Genomic DNA, 6,765 nt, shown 5'->3' with positions numbered 1-6,765 from the left:
GGGGGAAAGATGTCAAGATATCCTGCCATGATACAGTACAAGAAGTAATGGGTACTAAGAGACAGCTAGTGGAAGCACAACTACAGAAAAAAACAACAAACACAACAAGCATGTCGTGTAATTCATACCGAAATTACCTCTCAAATAAATCCAGCTTTTTAACAGTATATAAACCCAGTCTTATCAAAACTTACTATGGCCATAACACTCAGCAGAGTGCATTGACGTTTTCATATCCAATATATCTAATGTCGCCACTGACCTTTAAAGCAGAATTCACCAGGAAGGACACTCACTGCGGGAGAATATTTTCACATGAGAAAAAGTTATTTTCCTCCTCAAATCAAATCAAACTTTTAGAGTAGATATTAGGAAAAGGTCACAGAGCAACACAGCATGTCACTATCTCGCTGCAGTAATATCATTACTTTAATTAACTCTTAAATAGTAATTACAGCCACAGGTCAATAAAGTGACACTAAAATTCCCTCAAATATACTTTTCAGAAAGTCTGAAGTAGTTTTTTTAGGTAGTTCTATAGTTTACTATATAGGGTTTCCCATCACACATATATATATGTACACACACATATATATATATATGTACACACACACACATATATATATATGTACACACACACACACACACACACACATATATATATATATATATATATATATATAAAGTCTTAGATACTCACTACTCTAGGCAACTTTTTCGTATGTAAGTTCAAAATGCTGCAGGTTAAGGATTTAAAGTCTACACAACTTGTACAATAGTCAATTTGTAGGAAGACGAAGAAAAAAAAAAGGTAGCTGAAAAATTAATGTTCACATGTGGGCACTCCAATCAGCGACACTTCATTAGTGTCTTTGTAATTCCCTGGACAGCATTGGAGGCTGAAATAAATCACTTCAAGGGAAGACAAGTGTGAAAGGGGAAGCTAAGAGAGAGGGTGAGTAAAAAGAGATTCTTTCTACCACTATTGGACCTCTACCGTTTCACAGCAAGTCTCTATTAATACTGTGATTGTCAGCACCATATTTTGTCCTACTAGAAAGTTTTTTTTTATTTATTTTCTTGTGTTGACAGGGTTTCAAATTTAAAACCTCTTTATACCCTATGTCTCTAATGATGCGGGCAATATCAAAACTGTGCAATCTAACTTCCTGGTGCACTGCCCTCAAGTCGTCAATTTTTCTAAACAGTGGCTGAGCTGAGGTCAATATTCTTTATTAAGCTAAAGGTCGTCAAACAAAAAAAAAACAACAACAAGGGGATGTCAAAATGTCATTTTAAATAACAATGGGAGGGAAAAACAAAATCCTGTCTTGTAAATAAATCATTAGCTGGAGTTCAGACGTGAGTCACTGTGTCAGGCGATATTTATAAATACCATTACTAACGTTGTTTACTAATGTTGTTTGGCTGTTTATCTGCCTCCGATTTAAATACCACTCAATATTTCTGTGACTGTGCTGTAGGTTAACATAGTATATTGCAACCCAAAGTGTTTGCTATTATGCACCATTAAATTACACGGCTTTTAACTACTTTTTTATCTGCTGCTGGCTTTGACCCCTCCAAACAGACTGCATCTTTAGCATGACAAAAGAGCAAAATTATTCTCGCTGTACAGCAGAAGAAGAAATCCATTCCCATTCCTTCAGTTTTTTTTCCTTTTGTGAGGATGCCTCTTTTCTTTTTTTTTTCAAAAACAGCAGCTTTTCTTCTTTAATATTATATATTTTTTCCAGCTTTACAATAACAATGTTCATGCTAATGGTGCCATATAGAGGGAAGCTTTATGGTTAAATTGGCAGAATTTTTCTCAACAGCAGTGAGTTCAACATGAAAATAAATCCATCCTAGAGTCACGGTGGGCACATTCCCAGGATAAAAGGCAGGATTTATGAGCAATTGTTTCTTTATTCAACGGTCACATCCATACTGCGTTTATGAGGTGAAGGAATTCCTTTCCCCCACAGTGCAGGAATTCTGAGGCTCCCTCATCAAATACCTACATTAATGGATTCTGATGCAAAATACTGTTTTTTTTTAACAGTTGCATTAAGTACAAAATGTAACGGGACAAGGACTTGATCTATTTTTATAATTAAAAACTCATGTTCAGGACATGAATAATCCAAAGAAAATGTCTCAGAATAATCTGCTTTAATATTTGCATGTTCGCTGCTGATGACACACAACAACCTTTGGTGTGTTTGTGACTCACCGACAAAGAGATAAACATGGAGAATTTGCCAACAAAATGTTTGCTGTTTATTTATATGTGGAAATGGCCTCTCATTGTGTTGTAACACTATTTAAATGGGATCTATGAAATTGTGTTATTGTAGATGAGCTCATCTGCTGACATTTTTTTCCTGTTTTCTCAGAGGGAATATCAGTAAGGACAAGTGAAAATGCGCTGCTGATGGATGGCAGCCTAGTTGGATGATAGGGATGTGAAAGAAATGGAATTACAGTGGGAATCGTTAGCATCCCACTGAGGAATGAAATTATCAGCCATCACCGTCTTGGCTTGTGGAATATGAGAAGCAAATGAATATCATCCTAACATGAGGTCTGCTGTGAACTAGATGAAAACATTCTCGCGACGACCACCGTGATGTTGGATATTCACTGCTGATTGTACCGTGCATGTATCAAGCAGACGTGTCTGCACATTATGTAAGTGATAGGGCTGTTTTCACGATTCAGAACAGAGCCTCATACCTGGAACATTTCACATAAACTGTTGATCAGGGGGCCGAGTAGAGAAAAGAATAAATGTCAACATAATGTGGTTCTGGGACCGCAGTGATGTGAGCAGTTAGATAAGTGTCTCAGGATGGAGTCGGACCGAGCACAGCTGCACTGGTGACATTCATTTACTGTATCACAGCTTCAGGAGGTAGTGTGTCTCTGTTTAGTATCTGATAAAGGGCCACAGCTCCGTGAATTGAATATACATCTTGGTTTAGGTACAAACTGTTGTCCTGAAGCCCTTTAGTTTTAAACTTACAACAAAATGTACTTTATCTATTTCACTTCATGTTTTTTAGCAGACAGGGAGAGTGGACAATATTTAATGTCAATAAAAAAAAGAGATGCTTCTGCCCAGTCTGGGGACCTTTTAGGTGTCAGGCAAATGTGATAACCACTACACTACAGAAACCAACAACTGTATAAAAGATGAAACAAATAGAGTATTTACATTAACTGTTTCCTCCTTTGTGTGAGGTGAACATGATCACTGCAGTAACCCATACCTATTCACAATCATGAAATACAAGAAAATCCTTCTGCTTGTGGCGTGCATCGACAATTGTATAGATCACAGACAAATTACTACAGAACTGGTAATACCACTGCTTCCAAGCAGTACCATACCAAATCTGGCATATACCCATATCATGTGAAATGTATTATTTCCTCAGTTTTCAATCTATTTGTCTACAGAAAATAGATTGCAAGTGAATAAAGTGATAGTTAATTATTACTACTTTGGGAAAAACCAAAAACAGAGGATACATTTTGTTCTGATTGTTTTTATACTGGTTTCAAATTTTTAGACATCTTACAAATATTCCCCACTCTGACAGGCCACTAGTAACTCTAATTTATAATTTGCTCGTGCAGTACGGAGATGACCTTTAGAACGACAACCCCAGCTGAATCATGCCAATAAAGAAGACTCATCTTTCCCAGTAATAAAAAGGATCTGAGGGCTGCGGGAGATGTTGGTTTTTTTAGTTGTGCCAGGATTTTCTACTTTGACAGGAAGCTGAAACTGAAAAGTCTCCACAATAGTCATTATAGATGGAATTATTTCCTTTACAGGAAATTCAACACTCAATCAATTATCCACAGATATTTGCTGTGATGCAGTAATGGTCTAGTTTTGTCTCCCCAGGTGGTTTCTGCAGCTGCCCAACCAGTGAGTAACAACCCAGACTACACTGGGATAAACTGATAATTAGTGTTAGTTATACTGTGTCTCGTTCCCAGCAGCAAGACCGCAGTGCAAAAAAAAAAAAAACAAAAAAAAAAAAAACAACACAAACACAAAGGAAAATTGTGGCGCTAGCCTTCATTAATTTAAAATGTGATACCACCCTCAGTTTTGGCAGTTCTCAGAAAGGGCAGTGGGGAGCTTGTTAGCACAGAACACCGCAGGGGCGGCGAGTCGGACGTCTACATCATTTGTGTGAAACGCAACACATCCAAATTTCCCAGGAAAAATAAAGGTAATACAAATTGGCTCAGCTAGCTGCTAGAGGGTGGCCTTTTCTACATCATGCCCATCACTGTGAATGCTTCCAACTTGTAACCTTAGCACACTTAACATACGCCTCAGATGTGCTTGTGAGCATTTAACTATTACACTTATTTCCAACAGACACTGGCCAATGCAGCTTCCTGTGAAGTCTTGAATAACATCGAGAGGTCTTATTGTCCATGGCCTTCAACAGGTGTCTGTAATTTTCTTTTCTTTTTTTTCTGAATTGTACTCTTTTTACCTAAGGCCATAGAATTAGTACCTACTTCTTACCTAAATCACTGTCCCGTTTGAAACAGTTTGCAACACTAGTTTGAAGTTTCAAATGCATTTAAATACATGGAAAGTAATTTTTCATGTACATATATCTATTCTATTTCTCAAATTCTATAATTACACTCTCTGCATCTATCCTAGCTGTTGCTATGCCTTCTGCATTGGGGTCTGAACAAAACACAATCGTTCTGTTCTATATGTGTACCATGTATGCAGAGGAATGAGAATAAGTAAAGCTGAGTTGATCCATCATGCTCTGACTTTCCTCACAGACCTTTGTGTTGAAAATAATGCAAGTGCTCTCATATTCTCTATACTTTCTCTGGTGTGACTCCAAAGTCAGCATGTTAGGAAATATATTTTGCAATTTTAATATTTTGAGACGTTATTATGAGCTGTCCTTAGTAGAAGGTTAAAAAAGCTGTGTGAAGTTGGGAGACTGCGGCATCATACATTTTGACTGATTCAATAATAAAGAGCATATAATACATCATAAGGTACAGGATAAGTTCATAAAAGTACGTATTTTAAAAGGATATTTTTCAACCAAAAAACCTGAAAGGTATGACTCATCTAATGTCATCAATACCTCTGAGGTAATGACATCTAATACGTTTTTACCACAGGTTTGAAACAGCCAGAAACCAGTAGAATAGAGATTTATCACTTTCAATGTGTCTTGACCTGATGCATGTTTCTCATGTATCAATGCCTTTGAAAAATCACTAAACTAAAATTCGCCAAACCTAAAAAGCAACTTGTGACCTACAGAAATAAGACAGATTCAGTGTAAGATGTGACACATTAACAACAGCCACCTACAACTCACAACCATGAGTCCTGTGTAGATGAGCATGTGTGAAAACAGCTGCTCCTCTGTCATGTCATGATCTATGAATGATGATGATTTAATAATAATAACATTGACTGGATGTGATGGTTTTTATTCTATCTCTCCATTAACAGCCTCAGTTGATACAATATACAGACAACCTTTCCACCAAGAACCTGTCATTCCTACAGTCCTTTTAGCTGCAGTGCAATGTACAGCACCCTGTAATTAAAGACATGGCTGAGTGCTGTCCATGGTGCTGAAAACGACATGTGGTTCCATAGTGTAGCGGTTATCAAACCTGCTTACACATCTGCCTCACACACAAGAGGTTCTGGGTTCAAGGCCCAGAGGAACCACATATATAGTGTCTCCAAGTGGCAGCCTGTTTCAGCAGATCTGCTGTCACAACACAACATCCCCAATGTAGGATCAATAAAGCTTAAAATGAATTAATTAATTATATGGTAATTCAGCTTAATACTTATTTCGGTAGTGAAAATGTACAGCTCTCAGTCTACTTCATCTTATGTCACATGAAGAGCTTTAGGCCAATTTGAAAGAACATTATTGATTTTAGGTTTGTGGCCAGTGCTCTAAGAAATTAAAAAGAATATTTGGTGATGTTGTCAGAAGAGACAGTGTCAGTATAATTGTTTTTAATATACCTTAAGTGAATGAGGGGAAGGGTGTGTTCATGACTAATCTTCAGGATAATGCGGTATTTAGCTTCTGCATGTCTGTACATTGGGTATGTATGGAAAATAATGTACACTTTGTCCACGTTTACATATATGTATATATCTATATATCTATATCTATATATATCTATATATATATATAAACATGGACAAAGTAATAACTTTACTTGGCCATAATGGAAGTATTTCAGTTCAAAAATCAATGGTGTGTGTATTCCTTATTTCTAGATGTACTTCATAATTATATTTCTGTAAATGTTTATTTTGCATTATCTAATCCATTACTTGGTATTTATTTGATTCCACACAAAACTAAGAAAAACAAACAAACTAGAAACTGTCAAACTAAGCCTCCACTAGAGATGCCTGCCTCTCCTTGCACAAACACTCTTCAGCAGAACTCTAATCCAACCACATCTTAATCACCAGCCTCCTCCCAGGAACACCAAAGTCACATATAGTCCACCGCTATGATCAGAAAGGAAATCCTTATCTGTTGTGATTATTGGTTGGACATGACACGCTGGACATTCCTGACAGCACTTAGAGGCAACACAAATCCCTCAGGATGAACTAAGCCTCTGAGGGCGCCTAGGAGGGAAAAGGTCACCACGGGCAATTTCCTCCCTTCAGAAATGACAGGTCGATCCAATTCTGTCACTAACCACATT

At 37.2% G+C, this 6,765-nt stretch overlaps 1 protein-coding gene across 12 annotated transcripts in view; it reads right to left on the bottom strand.

Annotated features, from left to right (window-relative positions):
- The window catches only part of ntm (neurotrimin), a 284,308-nt gene that overhangs the window by 73,401 nt on the left and 204,142 nt on the right, over positions 1-6,765 (bottom strand). The gene's annotated exons all lie outside the window — the stretch shown is intronic.

This window comes from Cynoglossus semilaevis, chromosome 19 (genome assembly GCF_000523025.1).
Source record: "Cynoglossus semilaevis isolate Cse_v1.0 chromosome 19, Cse_v1.0, whole genome shotgun sequence".
Classification (NCBI taxonomy): Eukaryota; Metazoa; Chordata; class Actinopteri; order Pleuronectiformes; family Cynoglossidae; genus Cynoglossus; species Cynoglossus semilaevis.
The sequence above is the reverse complement of the archived record's forward strand: the minus strand, read 5'-3'. Positions and strand labels throughout refer to the sequence as shown.